At 39.2% G+C, this 18180-nt stretch overlaps 1 protein-coding gene across 1 annotated transcript in view; it reads left to right on the forward strand.

Moving 5' to 3' along the window:
• The first annotated feature begins 295 nt into the window (after positions 1-295).
• Positions 296-18180, forward strand: part of Egfrap (EGFR adaptor protein) — an 88721-nt gene continuing 70836 nt past the window's right edge. The window contains exons 1-3 of the mRNA XM_070284934.1: positions 296-411; positions 512-675; positions 1736-1906. The gene's annotated coding sequence lies outside the window, so the exon portion shown is untranslated. The remainder of the gene's footprint in view (positions 412-511; positions 676-1735; positions 1907-18180) is intronic.

Here is an 18180-nt window from a genome sequence, read left to right on the forward strand (position 1 = left end):
TCCTTTTCTCATCTCTTTTTTTCACTTTGCTTTCGCCATTCTGATCTACTCTTTATTCCTTTTCTCTTTGCTCTTGTCGGCTGCGGAACTAGTTCCGCACTTACGATCCAATGCGATCCAATGCAAATGGCGAAGAGAGCGTAAACTTTACTGGATTTTTTAGGGGGAAATTTCAACTTTTTGAGATTTTTTAGGGAGAAATTTCAGCTTTTTGGGATTTTTTAGGGAGAGAGTCAAAATTTTCATCTGGTAACACTGGCGAAGAGAGCGTAAAGAAACAGAAGAAACAGAAGAAGAAGAAGAGAAACGAACACGCCAAAGTGAAAATTGACGCGCTGCTGCTAAAAAACGTTTTTCGTCCTATAAAAACGTTTAATAAAAGGCAAAAAACCAACGAATCATTAAAACTAAGTGCGTTTTATGTGAAAACAATAAAAAATTCATAAAAAACTTGGAATTTTCAACAGTAAACTGAAAATTAAATGCTGCGTCTCCTTTCCTCCAATTACAGGTGCCGAAATAAACGGGTGTCTTCCGAAAAATAACCATTGCTAACGGATTAAGCTAATGCAAATCAAATTAAAACTTAAATTTGCGATTAAAAAACTTGAGACTCCCGTGGACATGGAAGGCCGCAGGAGCCGCAGCCGCGATATTGTCTTGGCCAACAGGATCGTAAGTACAGTATGCAAAAGTGGAACGATTTCCAGTGGCGAAGGAGAGCGCAAAGTGAAAAAGGAAAACAAAGTGGTAAAGTGAATAACTGACGCGTGCTGCTGCTAAAAAACGTTTTTCGTCCTATAAAAACGTTTGATAATACCCAAAAAACAAACAAATCAATAAAACTAAGTGCATTTTATATGAAAACAATCAAAAATGCATAAATAACATGGATTTTTCTACATTCGACTAAAAATTAAGTGCTGCGTCTCCTTTCCCCCAAGTGCAAGTGCCAAAATAAACGGATGTCTCGGTAAAAACTAAATTCAGAACTACGTCATCAACAAATAACCATTGTTAAAGCATTTGACCAATGCAAATCAAATGAATGCAATTAAAACTGCGATTAAAAGAGTTGAGACTCCCGTGGACATGGAAGGCCGCAGCAGCCGCAGCCGCTATGACGTATTGTCCAATTGGATCATACTGGAACGATTTCCAGTGGCGAAGGAGAGGGCAAAGTAGAAAAAACAAGAGTCATCGTGAATATTCAGACGTCCTGTCGCTAAAAAAAACGTTTTAAGTGCGATTATATTAATAAAACTTACTGTTTTATGTGGGAACACTTAATAAAGTATTAAAAAAGTAAATGCAATTAATAAATGTGACTCCCGTAGACAACGGAGAGCAGAGCAGCAGCCGCTCCCCATTTTTTCATGTGTGGTTTGCTTGGCGAGTAACCTCTCTAAAAACTAGAAAAGTAAATGTTTTCTTTAAGTGTTTCGAATTAACATATTTAAAAACAATAAATGTAAATAAACCAAACTAATGTAAAAGTTAAATGCTTATGAAATATGCCAGAAATGGCAATGGATTGATGTGCGGTTCGCGTGTGTTTTAACGGGCTTTCCATTCCTTTCCCCTTTTTTTTTTATATTTTATTTTTTATTTTTTTTTTTAAGTGATTAATAAAATAATACATAAAGTAAATATGTATTTTTGTTCTTTTTTTTTTAAGTGTTTCGCTAATTAATGCGAAAAATGTGTAAAGTATTTTGTTAATTTTTTTTTTAAGTGTTTCATTAGTTAAAAGAAAAGTGTGTGTGAGTTAAAAAAGTGCCTCAAAATGGAAAGGAAGGAAAGAAACAAAATCGTAATCGTTGTCGAAATTAATTGTATGCTGTTTGTAATCTATTATGGAATTTGATAAGCAAAAGACGAAGAAGAAACGAAAATAAGAGTATCGGTAAGTGAGAAATTAATAATTTTTTAATATTGAATCCAGAATTAACTAAATATATTTATTTAATAATTTCCTGACATATATAAAAGTTGAAGAACTCTTATTTATATTATTTTATTAATTATTTATTATTATTTTTTATTTTGAATGTATTCTGGAAAAACAGTTTCTCAACTTATTATTTTTGTCTAAGAATTATTTATCATACCAAAGATATATTGAACCATTAATCTATATTTGGGCTAAACTTTGTTTAATATATATTCCCTCTCTTTGTTATTTTCCTGTTTTCCTTGACCTTAACCCCCAAACCACCTTCACCTTTCACTTTCGGCAATCAAATAGCAATTATATCCGCCCATAGTTCAAATATTTAACACCATTGCCTGTCAGGATATACTTCCCCAAACCCAGTAACCAACCGATTATGCAAATTTGTCTGGGTTAACGATTTCATTAAATGCCAAAACCGGCCACGCCTTATCGCCCTAACCCAACACCGACTACCCCTGTGTGGTCTGGCCAACTAATTTCAATATCATCCTTCGCCTCCAGGAGCCTGCATTAATTCTCGCATTTAGCATTTAGCCCAGAAAGCCGCAGGAGGCGTGGCATTGTTGATAAACAGCCACAGCAGAGCTTCCGCTTAGTCTGCCAACAGACTCGACTCGGCTCTCGGCTCATAACAAATCCCCCAGCCAGGGCCAGTGACACAGGATGTCCTGGATTCGGTATCCTGGTTGGGAGAGCTAGAGAGGTAGATATATGAACGACATCACACAGCCAAGGGGTCAATTTGGAGCGTATCAAAAGGGGGAGACAACAGTTTTATAAACTAGACTTTGGCCAGGCCTCTGGGAGTAGGAGGTGTGTGTGTGTAGGACGAAGGACTTCGTCTGGCCGGCATATTTATAAACACATTAAAAACGCTTCACTGGCAGGCTTGGGCAAGGATATGGAAACTTGATGAGTTATCAGTTGAAGTCACTGGGAAAAAATTATAAGAAAGAGGTAGGAAAGAATATTATTGGAACTAAAAAGCAAAGGATATAGGTATGTATATTATATAAAATGTTATTTTCAAGGAAATCAAAAATCTCTAAAAAAAAATCTTAAGCTTGCATTTCTCTCCTTATATTATTATAATAATATAAATAAAATGTTATTTTCAAGGAAATAAAAAATCTGTAAAAAATCTTAAGCTTGCATTTCTCTCCTATCAAGTTCTAACGTTATACCTTACTTACTATTAAAAGTAATGTTCCTCTCTAAAAAATAAGTCATTATTCTTGATTAAAGTCCTTGACTTTCCCCCAGTGTGTGTTCATTCGGGCCGCTCTGCCCCCTAAAAATTCAGAGGGAACTAGTCAAAGTCAATGTTTGTAGATGTGATGTGCTGCTGGTTGCGGGCGAAATCCCACAGCTTGTTGAAAAATGTCAGTTGCACATGAGACTGGCGGCGGGTGGCAAGGACCTCAGACCCCAAAAACCTCAAGAACCTCAGCAGTCAAGCCACCAGGGGGAATGTGGGATAGGTTCTATACATGCACACGATTTGATGTGTGAGCCAGTGATGAGGAGTTGCAGCAACTTGCAGCTGACGGTTGTTAAGCTTGTCAACATGAAGCGACAGTAAGTCGCAAAGGGGGTTTGGAGGAGGGAAAAGCGAAGGACATGTAACAATTGGAGCTACCCTTTAGCCTTTCTTTTTCCCCCACTACCCCTGGCCCGGTATCTCCTTTAGTTTCTCTCCCTCACCAGGTCAAGCCACACAGTTGACCCGGTTTTATCTAAAAGTCAACAGCTTAAATGCCATTTAACATTTTATGGGTGGAGGCGGAGCTGGAGGATCTGGGCGATTTGTAACCTTCATGTTAATACTCCGCGCCAACTTATTTATGTAAATTACTGGCAACTGCACTGGCACTGGCAATGCCAACTTTACGGAGGCTGCTGGCCGGGCTAAGATCCCCCAGTTGCAGCAGCAACAGCAGCGTTCATGTTTTATAATTAAGTCAGTAATTTAAGAGTGTCGTCCGGGCGTAGGGAAACTTTTTTCGCCAGCAGCTTTACTTGACTGCATTCCTTGTGGCTTGCAATTCGCTTTCTGGTTGCAACCAAAAGTTTTTCCCAACTCCAAAAAATACAGAAGGGTTCTGAGAGGGGTAGGGGGACCAGAGGTCCAAAGAAAAGCCGTGCGAAAAAGCGGAAATGTTAACAACTACTTTGACATTTGGTATGGCTCCCGCTCCGGGAGCTAGACATCCGGGGTGTTTGTTTGCAAGTTGAAATTACTTAAGTGCCAGCGCGACGAGGCGTGTGAATGCCAAACCGAGGAGTCCTCCTCCGTGTAACCAGTTCCGGTCCCCCGTTAGCCCGGCTTTGCCAGTGAATAAATGAGTTAGAGAGCGACTCAAATGGCTGAAACGGAGCTTGGCTTCAACTCGGGCAGCAGCTCATAAATTAATGTCATTGCATTAAAGCGTATTGGGGCCGGGAAGTCGGCAGGCGGACTGGTTTTCCGAAACGAAATAAAAACTGTGTTGCTGCTGCTGCTGCAGTGTCGAGAGTAACGAAAGTAACTCTGGCCCTGATGCAGCCAACTGTGAAGGACAACAGTGCAGAGTTAGAAAAAAAAAAAACAAATATATATGTGGCAAGGAGCAACACAGCAAGGACTCGGGTATACCCTGCATGCTCACTTTAAATGTATGTTTCAAAATCTGTTTAAAAAAAGTCTATACATTTTCTTACTTTCACTTTAAAGGCTTTTATGAATTTTTTCAGCAAAGAGGACTTTCTAAAGTCACCTATTCCACTTTATCTACATGCAATACCACATATTCATAGGCTCCAGGATTCAGAAAAACTAAAAAATAAAACAGAAAAAAGGGATTTAAACTACAAATAGAAAACTCTCTCAAGAAGCCTGCATATCTTAAAATCTTTATATTTTTTGGGCTTCACAAAATATTTTCTTTGTAGGAAATACTTTCAAAAATGAAATCCTTTTAAAGGTCAGCTGCCATCCACACTTACACACACAGCTTCCAAAAGGCTGCAAAAAACTCAGCCTGTGTGAATGTCAGGATGCACAAAAATGTTAGTTAAATTTCGTAGTTACATTTGTTGTGTGCCGCCAGCCTGGCAAAGAGATAGGAACACGAGCTGGCAACTTGACTGCATGCATAACATAGTGCATAAGTCAGTCAGCTTTCAAGGGGGACGAGGGCAAAGAAGTGGGGACTTGGCAGTCCTGGCATGACTTTAAGACTTATTGTTCGTTGACTATTTGGCACACAGAGTCGAGGAGTTGGCTTTCACACACAGTCTAAAAGCAAATGAAAAGCCCCGGCAATTTCGATTTTCTCTAGGATAGGAAAAATGCTGCACAAAACTGTTGCGAGTTATTAAAATGTCAGTCACACTCGGTTTTGATATTCTTTTGTTTTCCCCCACGCCGCTTCAGTTTCAGTTTCAGTTTGAGTTTATCTTTGGCCAGACTTCGGCCAGACCAGGGCTCCTATTATATCCTTAAGGTATGCATTAATTACAAGGATCATAAAGGCGGTGAGACTAGCACGAACTGCGAATCCCGAAGGTACACAAGTCCTCTTACTTTGTGTTACTTTCTGCATTTTACGGCCAGACAGGCTTGGGGTTCTTGGAGTCCGTATATATGCTGAGTATATATATTCTACCCACTCGCTGCCTTTATGGCATTTCCATTGTTGTTAGCCCTGTAATCAGGCGGCAAAATTTCGAGTGCATAGTTTATGCGAGCACAAGAAATATTTTTGTCTACGAAAGGCAAAAGGCTTTTCATAAATGGCAGCTGCCGCCTTAAAATTTCCCAGTGCGACGACGACACAGGGTGGCAAACAAATGACGAACTCATGTTGAAGGCTCATTTGTTTTATGGCCGACGCTTAGGCAGGCAGCTGATGTCCCTATCTACTTGCCAACTCGCATGCTGGCCCAGTTATTTGACACGCTTTTTAGCAGCCTTAACGGAAACCAAGACAGACAGCTGAGGAGTTGCCGTTGCTGCCATTCATTACCAGGATGGTGGAATGCAGGAGGAATGGGGGATTTATTGTAAAGACCACATACACAGCAAGGAATACCCTTGTACAGTCTAACTTCCCTAAGCCGAGACACTATTTGCCACTTGAGAAATTCCTGAGAGGTTTTCCACAGGCTCAGTGGGTCTTAACTGTGAAATATTTTAGTTTAAATTTGGGTTAAAGGAAGGGAAATGAATTTTAAAATGTAATATCTCACCAAGAAATCTATTTAATTGTGTGAAGAAAAAGCTTTTATTATATTTAAAAAATTCTATTAAAAATATATAAATTCTCTGATCATATTTTGTACTATTCTAAATATAACATTTATGTCGTTTTTGCTAAAGTCTTCCTGTTTTAGCCTTTTTATGCAAAATATAATTGCCTACTTTTTAGCGTTGCCCAAATACGAACTCTCTTCAAAGGCAGCATTGCGGCTGCTTTATCAACTTTATTATGCCCGCGCGAAAAGTGGCGAAATTAACAACAACGGAGTGTGGGTTCAAGGGGGAGGTAAGGGGCTGTAGCCAGAGGGGTGATGGCCATAAAGCTGCCGCTCCTGCGACCCCTTAAGACAGGACTCAACTGCAGGCCGCGACCGTTTTATGAGGCACACAAGAAAAAAAGAACAGAAAACACATACAAAACTGTTTCAATGTCTGTCTACCACGTTACTGTGCATGTGTGTGTGTGCAGGCACTGAGAGAAAACTGTTTATTTAATAAATTTGTTTCTAAAATAAATTGGTGTGGTAAAACCCCTTCAAATTCTACATAATGGTATATAGTTTCATCTGATTTACTTTAAGAATGACTTTTTTATTCATATTTCTATTGTCCTACTAAAGCTATATATCCTATATATCCCGAACTTTCTCCCTGTGTTTGTTTTTCGCTGTTCTCCTTGTTTATCTCGCTTTTGTTTGGCCTCGTTCAGCCAGACTCCAGCCCCTCATCCTTATAACCCCCCTCGGTCCAACTCGCAAAAGAGTGTCTTACTTTGCTCGGCTTTTTCGCCGTTTTCGCTGCTTTCGCAACTTCCAGGACGATTTTGTGTGCCTGCTTAGTGGTGTGCGCGGCGAGTGTGTGCCTGTGTGCGTTATGTTATGCATTGTGTGTGCATGTGTCTGGGTGAGTATCTGTGTGGCGATGCGTATTTCGTATTTTCCATTTCGAACCGCCATCTTTCGCCGCTGAGCGCCTGTTCCGAAATATTCCCAGTGTGTGGGTGTATCGCACACGGACACGTGCCCACGAAGGACACGGTGTGCGTGAGTGTGTCTCTGTGTGAGCCATGTTGCTGGCAACATATCCTATCTCATATTGGAGCAAAAATGTTGCAGAATGAAGAAGTGCTGCCTGCCGGCGGCCTGCCAAGTGTTTTCAAGTGTTTTGATAGCGGGACCCCCTAAGCCTCGGAGATTTTACTCATATGCACACATCATCTCGGCAATTTTAAGCCGCTTACTGCGACGATGATGCCGTGGCTGAATTTTCATTACAAAGCCAAAGGTGAATACAACTCGTACTCCTCGAAGCTAACACTCCTCCTTCCATTTTGAAAGTATATCCTTCGTTGCCGGCAAGTGCACAACTCAACTCAACTTCAAAAGGCAGACGAATTTCTATGGCGACTCAAAATGAGTCGCAGGGCAAACACAGATCATATCTTATCGGCAATCATTTTATGAGCAAAATTAATACGCTTCCAGCCAACTCGACTGGCAAATTTCTAGACGTTTTGTTCGTTCCCCAGGCAACCAACGGACGGAACGACGTCCCCGTCGACAGGCAACAATATATATGTATATAATGAGCCTGGGCAGGTGGTGGCAGGCGTGGTATCAAAAGATATACACGAATAGATACTTTTACACAAGGGGAAAATAAGTGAGACATGTAATATGAGTAAGCAATTATTAATTTGAATTTTCTCATATTTTGTATATTTTTTTTATTAATTAATTCAGGAGAATGATTTTTGATTTTTAGATTAATATTTTACTTAAAGATATATATTGTTTCAAAAGATATTTAATTTATGCTAATAATATGCAATATAAGAAATATTTTATTTATTTTTAGTTATAATTCAACGCTATTCACTTTAAAAGTATTTTACAAACTTTATCTAATAAGTTTTATTCAAGAAACTAAAAAATATTTGCATTCTAATATATTAATATATTAAATATATTACTAAATATTTTAAACCACCTTCTCCTAGTTTAAGCCACCTTTTCCACCTAAATTACCCTTTTCTCCCTGTGTAATGGCTGGCTCACGGCCAACGACATCGTCATGGAAATTCTTCATTAACTCAACTCTCGGGCGCTGAGAGAAAAGAAGTTTATGTTATTAAGAACATCGAGGCTTGTGGGCGTCGAATGATGGCTATATGGGGGCGTGGCAGCGCTAGGCTGTGTTGAAGTGGCAGCAGCTGTTGTTGTAGTAAAATGTGTGTTTTACTTGACAAGAAAGAGATAACGGTAAATGAATATGCAGCAATTTGCACGCCCACATAATGAGCAGGCTGAGGCCAAGGGGGCTCTCTAGCGGGGGGTGGAGGGGATATTCCGCCGACGGGCAGAGACTGAAATAATAACAGTAGCAGTGGAAAAAGCAACAGCCTCAGCCGCTAAACAAAAGTCGATAAACATAAACCAGGCGCGAGAGCCTGCAGACGAGCCCCGATAAGTGTGCTACACACTTTCCACAGGAAACGGAAATAGGGAGGGGGGCTTTACATTCAGAAAAATATAGATGTCGTCATAGACTTGATTCAACAGGAAGCTGGCTTAATTTAAGGCAAGGATTTTAAAGGAACCTAGGAGTAAATTGTAAAAAAAAAATCAAAAACATGCATTTTAATATCAGTTAATAATATATAAAGGTATTTTAAATATTAAAAGGGGACGTTAAATTGTAAAAAGAAAAAAAAAAACACAAGCAAGAAAAGATTTGAAAATATAAGTAAATCTATTTTTAAAATATTTATATTTTTGAAAAGGCACTAAATCCATTTTAATCCCAAAATATCTTAAAATTTCACAGTATTTCCTTGAATTCTTAAAAGTTTTTAAAAGAGAATTTAATCTTGTTTAAAGATTAGATTTAGAAAATATATTTTTATATTTTGAAAATATTTCTATAATTCTCAGTGCACTTCCAGAGTGTTTGAGGCAAAAAGTAAATTAAAACGATTTTAATTACGGTTGCCAAGACGATGAATGAAAATGTCAACGATACCGGGACGACAGCAGGTGGGCGTAGCGCCGTCGGGGGCGTGCCAAAGGAGTTTGCTTTGCAAAAGGAGTGAAAGAGAGCGGAAAAAGCGGAGACAACTCCTAAAAGCCTTTCGCTGTACCGCTTGCTGTGCCAGCAGTGTGTGAATTATCGCACATGTACGAACACAACACACACACATATCCACACACACTGCCTCCTGTATCCTGGCGAATAAAAGAGGGATTTTCATTTAGACACCGCTCTCTGTTGTTGTCTTTAGCTACTCGAGGAAAGTCACTGCCAAGAGCAACGGCAGCGAACTTAAACAAATAAAAGTGTTTACAGCGGATGGCAAAAAAGGGGGAGACAAAATACGAGGGAGCCTCTAACTTAGACAAACAAGCTCCATTTCTTTTTTATGAGCCCCTTTTGTCTCTGGCCGCTTTTCCGGCTTTTCGCCTCCTCAACCTATGCTTCTCTTTTTTTGTATACCTTATTAACGCCGGCTCACTCGCTCCGTTAAAATGAAAAGTTTTCGCGGCGAGCGTGAAATTTTTTTTAACCCACCAAAAAAAATATAAAAGAGATGGAAGCCTGAAAAGCCACCGAAAAAATGCAAAAAAAAAGGAGCACGCTCGCTGATTAACTTGACACGGCCAGAAGAGCGGCAAGGGAAATGCCGGTGAAAAGCAGGAGAAACTGGTGAAAAATTCGCGGTTTTCGAATGCAGCTGACAGGCAGCACCTGTCGCCGCTGCGGAAGTGTCGACTGCGAATTCAGAAATGCGAAACTGCGACAGCGGCCAGCAAACCACCGCCGCCGCTTGACATTTCCTTGGCGACGACGGAAAAGTCTTTTCGGGAAATGTTTTCGGTTGTGTCCTTGTGTCTCTTATACGGCGACTGCATTTAAGTGCGCTTTTTATGGCACAGCTTCAAGCTTGATCCCGCAGATAGCCAAAGTTTGTCCAGGGACTTATCTTCATTAATTTCCGCTACACTTTTTTAATGCCGTTTAACTCGGGTTTAACCCCGAAAGTATGCTCTGCGGTGAGTAATTCGATTTGTGAAGGGGAATGAAAGCGGTTTTCTTGAGGAAAACTTGTGCCCTAAATTAGACAATGGTTTTCTTCGGGGGATGTTTTTCTAATTGGAATTTTTGATAAGGAAAAACCTTAAATTGGGAAAATCTTAACTTGATTTAAGTAAAGTAATTAAAATTGAAATACAGTATTAATTAAATATAGTTAAAAATAATTTAAAAAGAGCATACTTTGGCAGCTTTTACTAAATTTTGAAAAAAAATTAAAATACGAATATACTATTTTAAAAATTTATAAAGAGGCTTCTTTGATTAATTACCTTCTCCAAAAACACTTCTTATTTATAGCCTTCTCCAAATTAACTTCTTATATCAGGGCTTGAAAACTGTGTTAAACTTGCAACACTTGTCGGAGATTTCACACCACAGGACGGGGATTATTTTGCATATTTTTATGAGCCACGAATATTGTTCACAAGCGACCTCGCATGCATTTCAACTCCCCAAAGTATTTAAACTTTTGCGCGAAAGCTGAAACACTTCACTCCAAACATGTTGACAGCTTAACAGGAAGTCTGCCTCAAGAAGGGAGCAGCAAGGAGGACATGCCCAAAAAAAGTTGATTCCTATAGCAAGTATTCCTCAGCATTTGCTTTCCCCCCACCGCTGACGCTTTTCCGCTGATAACTTTAAGGCAGAACAGAACAGAACAGGCCCAGAAAGTGTAACAGCTTTCGTGGCAAAAGTTTGCAATGCATTTTGATGTGCAACGCAGGGCCAAAGTGCCAAAAGGTGGCAAAGAACGAAACAGAGGGAGCGCAGACCCTGGTGTTTGAATAATTATATAGAGAAGATGAAAGGACGACCAAGGAAAGCGAAGCGAAACAAGAGCCTATGCAATCCTTTCACCTCAAGGCCAGTGACCTTTTTTTTTCTCGCACAGACACTGTTTAACAAGGACACAAAGGTCCGTACTTTGATCTTAAAAATCAAGCCCCAAAATTGACTCGTAAAAGGTATATATTAAGTGCAATTTTCTCACCTTTATCTGGAATGATTTTCTTGTTTGTTTTTTTCTTTTTGGCGGCAATTTTCGTTATGACCACAACTGGAGGTCCTTTTGTTCGCGTGCGTGTTTGTTTTATTGCCACAATAATCCCAAGAAAAACTCGACACCAAGTTTTCGCATAAAATTCAATTACGATTGTGAACTCATAAATTCCAACACTTGGCCGCCTTTTACGATTTTGCCCTTTGATTTCGCCGAAAAATGGCAACGGAATCGGAGTGAGAGAAAGTGTGCAACTTTTTGTCGGCTGACGCGGCTACTTTGTTAACACTGTTATCAGGCCACGACCATGGCAATAAAATTACCCCGTCGCGTCATTAAAAGTTAAGCGTCGTCCTTTTGTGCTAAACTGGCGGATTTGTTAAGTTTTTATGGCTTTCGTCTTCTCTTTTAGGAATTTCTCGCGTTGAGATACTTTTGCTTTTGGGCGCCTTTTCGGGTCAACCTTTGCAGTTGAAAGCGCGCAAGGAACTGTTTATCCTGGCGTTGTGTGCTGGCATTTTAGTCCTGGCCATGAAACTTGGTAAACGAATACGAAACTTGGCATCCACAAAGGCGCCTGCGCTGGATTTCCCCGTGTTTGGAACAGAATGTTTTGGGTGACTTTATGGACAGAGAGGGGGTTGGACTCAGGCTTCCAGTGGACATGCAACTGGTGGTCGTCCTGCCAATCGAATCCTCAGCGGACAACAACAGTCATGTGTAGCAGTTGTCGTGACAACTTGATTTTGATTTTGATGAGATACCAAGAAAGGCATCCCCCTTACGCACTTAATAACATTTTATTTTCCGAATTTTGGATGCTAAAGGCAACCTTTGAATCCTGATTCCTCACCATTTAGTTTGAAATCCGACTCTGATCTAATTATGCCATCGTTTAGCATTGCATACTTCTCAGGGGTCGGTGAACATCAGAAAAAAAAGAAGGGAAAAGGGAGAAACATTAAGGCAAATCCGCTTACAGGGACACAAGTTCGTAACTAACAGATACGGATGCGGCGGTGAGATGAAGATGATACCCGAGGGCGGCGCCCATTGTTTATGCAAGCGCATTAAGTCGAGGCTCAGCCCTGAGATACGTCTCTACGCCGACAGTTTGGCATGCAGATGCACTCATATAGATACAGATACAGATACGGATGCGGATTTAGATACAGTAGTCGGTCCTGCGGCTCACACCCACAGGCTGGAGTAACATGTTGCGGTTTTGTGAGCTCCAGATTGACCTGACCCTTGCATAAACAAGGTGAATCAACCGCAACTTGAAGGCGGTTCCAGCAGCTGCAACAGTTGAAACCCGAAACGAGCAGTCCTTAATTATAAACACAAAGAGAATTAAGATTTAAGAATATTTTTGGAGTAGAAAATGTTTATTTATTTATAAAAGGATTTATGTGAATATGTTAATTTATAATATTTTTATAAGTAGTTTAATAAATAACAAAATATTAAAATGACACAAAATCATGTTATTTCTTTAGCAAATTTTAAATTAAAGTTTTATAATCTTAAGAAATAATTTTCCAAATAGGAATTTTAATAATAATCCAAACAAAAATTACAAAAATACTTTAAAATTATCGGGAGGCCTCGCAAAAGTAACTTAACGATTTAAAATATTTTATTTCAGTTCAAAACAAGAAAGGAAACTAACTTCGGGAAGCCGAAATTTGTATACCCTTGCAGTTTGCCATAGGATCTTTCATTCAATCAAAAATCGATCATAACTAAGCCAAAAAAGCATCAAATTCGATTCGGAAAGCTTTTCTGTGCTTGTTTTTTCTAGGGTAACAAAACTGCATACAAAATTTCTAATTTTAAGATATTACAATTTTTCTTAATTTTTTCTGTGACAATAAAACATTTTAAGACCCCAAAAATACAAAAAAAAAAAATGAAAAATGTTTTTCTTCTAAACATGGCTAGATCGACTCCGCTTTTTGTGCTGATCAAGAATATATATGATTTATAGGGTCGGAAACGACTCCTTCGCTGACAAAAATCATAAAACCACTCAAGAAGATCTAAAATATTCACTTTCTTTAAATGAATATTTTTAAATATTTTATATGGTAATTTTTTTATAAAAAATAATCATAACTAAGCCAAAAAAGCATCAAATTCAATTCGGAAAGTTTTTCTGTGCTAGTTTTTGCCAGATAAACAAATCTGCATACTAAATTTCAAACTTTAAGATATTACAATTTTTGCTAATTTTTTCTGTGACAATAAACCATTTTAAGACCCCAAAAATACAAAAAAAAATGAGGAAAAATGTTTTTCTTCTAAACATGGCTAAATCGACTCCGCTTTTTGTGCTGATCAAGAATATATATGATTTATAGGGTCGGAAATGACTCTTTCACTATGTAACACACTTTTGACTAAAATTATAATACCCTGCAAGGGTATAATATTCCCTGAAAAATCCCAAAATCAATTTAAAGGTTAAATTTATGTTTTCATAATTAATACCTTTTAATTTCTTCCTGTGCAACCAAAAGTCATCGAGGCGAGAGTTGAACTCATTAACAGCACACCAAGGGCAAGTCGTTGTCATGTAATCCAATACCAGCTTCCAAATTGGTATCTCGTATCTCATAGATACGCGCCAAAATACGTGCACACGTATAAAAAGGGCTAATAAAAAAGAAGAACGAAAAATATATAAAAACCCGACTATAGAAAATTGAAACTCGCATGGATTTTTCGTGATTTTCCATCCACCGCCATGCAATCCCTATCCTTTTTATATGCCATCCATTTTATTGTTTATTTAGAGCATTGTTTAGCAGCATATAACCCGTGTCTATATATAGATAGCTATATATATTCTGCAGTCAGCGCTGATTTAATGGCTGTAAATTGAAATGGAATACGCGAAATGGAAAAAATGTTGGCCCAGGTGAAAAAATCCGTTGAGTTGATTTGCCAAAAAATATATATATGTTAAAAAAAAAATACTTATTGAAAAAGTTCTCGCAAAGAATTTAATGGAATAAAAGTTGGCAAAACGGATTTTGCATTTCATGGTTGTTGGCTGAAAATCCCCAAAGCTTAGCTCATCAGTTTTCTAGGTTTTCCCAATCATTTGATTATCCTTTTGACAATCCTTTTTTCCATATTTTTCTTTTGGGAGGAAAATTTAAAGGAAACACAAATGGGAAACATCTGGTTAGGAGCAATATTCCCTAAATTTATCTATCATCTCATATCCTTAAAGGATGCCCATGCCCCTCCTACCATTGCCTTCGTTTCGCCATCTTCTGTTTATCTTTCTTGTATCTTTTCCTCGTTTTTGCTTACATTACAAGCGGAAATTTGATTTGTTTCTGATAAATGCCATTTATTTTACTTGTTTAAGTCGAATGCCGAGTAGCGGCGAGAGGGACCCTAACTTGCCGTGAAATTCAATTGCCAAATTGATTCAGCTTTTGCGCTTCCATCGGAAAGCTCTTCTCCGCTTCCTCACTTCCCCGGCTGAGCCACAGATAATTGAATGATTTGAATTTTTATATTGAATTTGGTTTTATACATAGCTGAGCACACGCCCACTTTTCGGTTAACAGCGGACGTTTCATCATATTTGGCATTTGTGTGAAGTTCTTTTTTTATGCTGCGTGGGATTTTTCTATTAAAATGGAAATTGTAGGCAAATTGGAAAATTGCTTATCAATTGGCGGCGGGGCATATGCTTCAAGGATCAAACGGAGGCTAAAAATTGATTTCACACAAAAGCCCCCATAAACATATATATATTTTTTTGTTAGCCTCCCCCCCGCTGATATTTATGCTGCAATTAAGCCTTAAATTAAGTTTTTCGCTCTGCAACCAACTTAATTGAGTTGTATGTGTGAATTTCATTCCCATGGCAAGTCGGGGGTGAAGGTCTCCCCTTCGTTTGGAATTTAATTTAATCCACTGAAGCGTTACGCCGCCAGAAAATGCATAGCGAATTCTTCGTTCTTTTAATTGCTTGTCCAAGGGAATTATAGACAACTGCCCGCCCGCCCGCATGATGATGTAACATCTTATGGAAACAGAACCCTCCTTCATCTGCCATATACTTAATGATCTATCTGCCAAGGCAGACACAATGTCTGAGAGCTAACTCTACTCTACTGTTATCGAAAAGGAAAACTAATGGCAAGGTGCACTCGAGAGAACCTTTTGTGGCCAAACTGAAGAACAAAGCGCAACTATTACTTATTGGTTCGGGGAAGGCAACTGGAACGGCGCAGAAGGAAACCCTCTCAAGTGCCACCTTTGTTTCGCAATCGAGTTTCGATTCAAAAGCAATACAAACACGCACTGCGGGTGCCACTTCAGCCATACAAAATGGTAATGGAAATCGAAATGAGAATGGAAAATGGAACCGCTTGAGAAACTGCGTCACCATAAATTGTAATTACCCAGAATTCACGCGACCCGGAGAGTCTAGGAAGAATAATACCGAAAATAAAGTGTCAAGGGGCGTATGCAGCGACACTTTTCGAGCTCCTCCTTCTAGCTCAGCGCCCGCTGGCACCAGGTACTACCGCCTGCTGGTTAACGGTCTTTTGGAGTTACTAGGGATGGGTGAGTGGGAGGCGATAGTTGTTGGTTATATTTATATTTTCTCTAAGGAATGTTTTATCTCAGGATTAAATATATTTATATTATGTCTTGGAATTAATTTATAAGAAAGTTTATTATAATTTCAGACTAAATACTTTTCTTAATAATATGTTAAACTTGTTTATGTATTACAAAAAGTACTTTTTACAACATTATAGTCTAAGAAATCAAAGGTTCTTATGATTTTAAATAGCTAAAGAGGATAATCAATCCCCTAATCATCTAGTCTTCCCCCTTTATCCCCAGACTTATTTAGGTTAATATCTCCCGCTCCCATCCCTAATCCCTCGACACATGTGTCACATGACCTGAAGACGTTTACAAATGAATTAAGCCAGTCCATTGGTGGCTGCTCAGAGCGCAGGCGCACAGCTTGAGGTCGTGTCGTGTCGTGGCAGAAACATAAAGCGAAAAACTTCATGCCAGACACACTGACGCAAACCACATGCTGACTTTTTCCAATTTTCCACGGCTGCCCCCATACACCAAAACCCGGAATGTGAAAGAAAATACACCCAAGTCGAAGGGAAGAGCATTCCAAATGCAAAACGTGTGGCGACGGCGACCCTTGCACACGTTCGCATGTGTTTGTCAGCTGTCCCAGAACGAGACTCACTCATCACCAGTTCCATATCATCCAAGAGGGAAACTGCCTTCGAGGAGAGCAACAAATGGTTTAAAATTAATAACAAAATACAGTCGCTGACAGTAATTGAAGTGTGACATACTTTTAATGTGATTACGAGAGTCAAAACTTGCCTCGAATACTGATGAGATTACAAAGCGGAATGATGTGTCAACGCCACCAAAAGCTAATTAGTTTTTCCCCCATACAAAACCAGCGATGAAGGAATTACAATGTTGAAAAACACAAAAGAAGATCTTGTATTAAATTTAACAAGCTAATTTTGTAGTGAGAAGGAAGTTAAATGATTAACTCTGGTTCCTGAGCAGAAAGAAACCAAAAATTGCAGTAAAATCTCTCTAAAAACTATTCCCCAAATGCAATTCCTTAAACAACTGTCACTTTCAGCTCTCTCACATCGTTAAACCAAATCGCACCTTTTGCCTTGTTTTACCTGGAGGGAAAAACTCGGTTAGCAAAGGCCATATCAATAATTCGGAACTTGCGGTGAACATAAAAGTCAAGAACTTAATTTCCACCTGCTGTCATTTTGTAAAAACAATATTCTGTTTTATGACTTTTTTCGAGAGTAAAGTGGAGAGTGGAGAGTGGAGAGAGTGCCATGAACAACTTTTCGATATCCGTGGCTATATCCGGTCTCATGCATACACACACAGATGGGCAGGCGGCTGCCACTTTGTTGGCTTTGTGTGTAAAGTTGCAGCTTAAAGCAAATAAAATGCGAATGAAAATGTATTTTATGCATGTTGATGCTGTCGTCGTAGTGCATTGTTTTTGCAGGGAAAACAGACACACACACAAACATATATATAGTTTCACCTGCACACACAAGGGGCACACGTGATGTTTGCCTGCCAACAAAGGAAACAAAAAGGGAAAATGCTTCTGCTGTAAACTGCTTAGCTCTCAAGGAAGTAGCCAGAGACAAAGAGACAGTGTCCCCGAAGAGCTAAAGCCCAAGGATTGTATTTGGATTAATTCGGTGAAGGACCTAAGAGGGCTACAAGCTAGTTAAACAGATCAAGGCATTAGTCAAAATATTTACTTGGCATTTCCGGTGGCTAAGAAAAACAAATAAACAACTTTTAACATTTTATAAAATATATTCTTTCAGTTTCTTTTTCATTTTCTATAATTTAAATTATTTCCCTCCAAATGAAAACTCTTTCAACCACTGTTCTCATCTCGTAACTGAGGCTTATCAGGTATCTGAAAGATCTATTTGCGGTTATCTTGGTCTTGGGTTTGGTTTGGTTTAGTTTCTGTTTGGTTTCGTGTGCTGTTTATTTGTTTGCATGTCGGAGCAACCGAGACGTGGACGGGAACCGTTGTTCCAGCATCAGCGTTTACCCTGGAGTTGGGCAAATAAAGTCGTTAAGCGGAAGCTGGAACTCCAACTGAACTCGGGGATCTGGAACAGATCCGTGGGTGGGGGTAAGAGAGATACATATACAGGCGGCAGACCAAGTAGCAACTTGCATTATCTTGATGGCCACGTTGTTGTGTCGCCTGCTCCTGCTCCTGGCCTTGCTGTTTTCCTTCAGTTAATGCTGCCAATTCCGGGAGCAGAAGCATACCAACTGACATGATAAACAAGCTAAACATGCCCA

The sequence above is a fragment of the Drosophila kikkawai genome, chromosome 3L (assembly GCF_030179895.1).
Source record: "Drosophila kikkawai strain 14028-0561.14 chromosome 3L, DkikHiC1v2, whole genome shotgun sequence".
In the NCBI taxonomy this organism is placed as follows: domain Eukaryota; kingdom Metazoa; phylum Arthropoda; class Insecta; order Diptera; family Drosophilidae; genus Drosophila; species Drosophila kikkawai.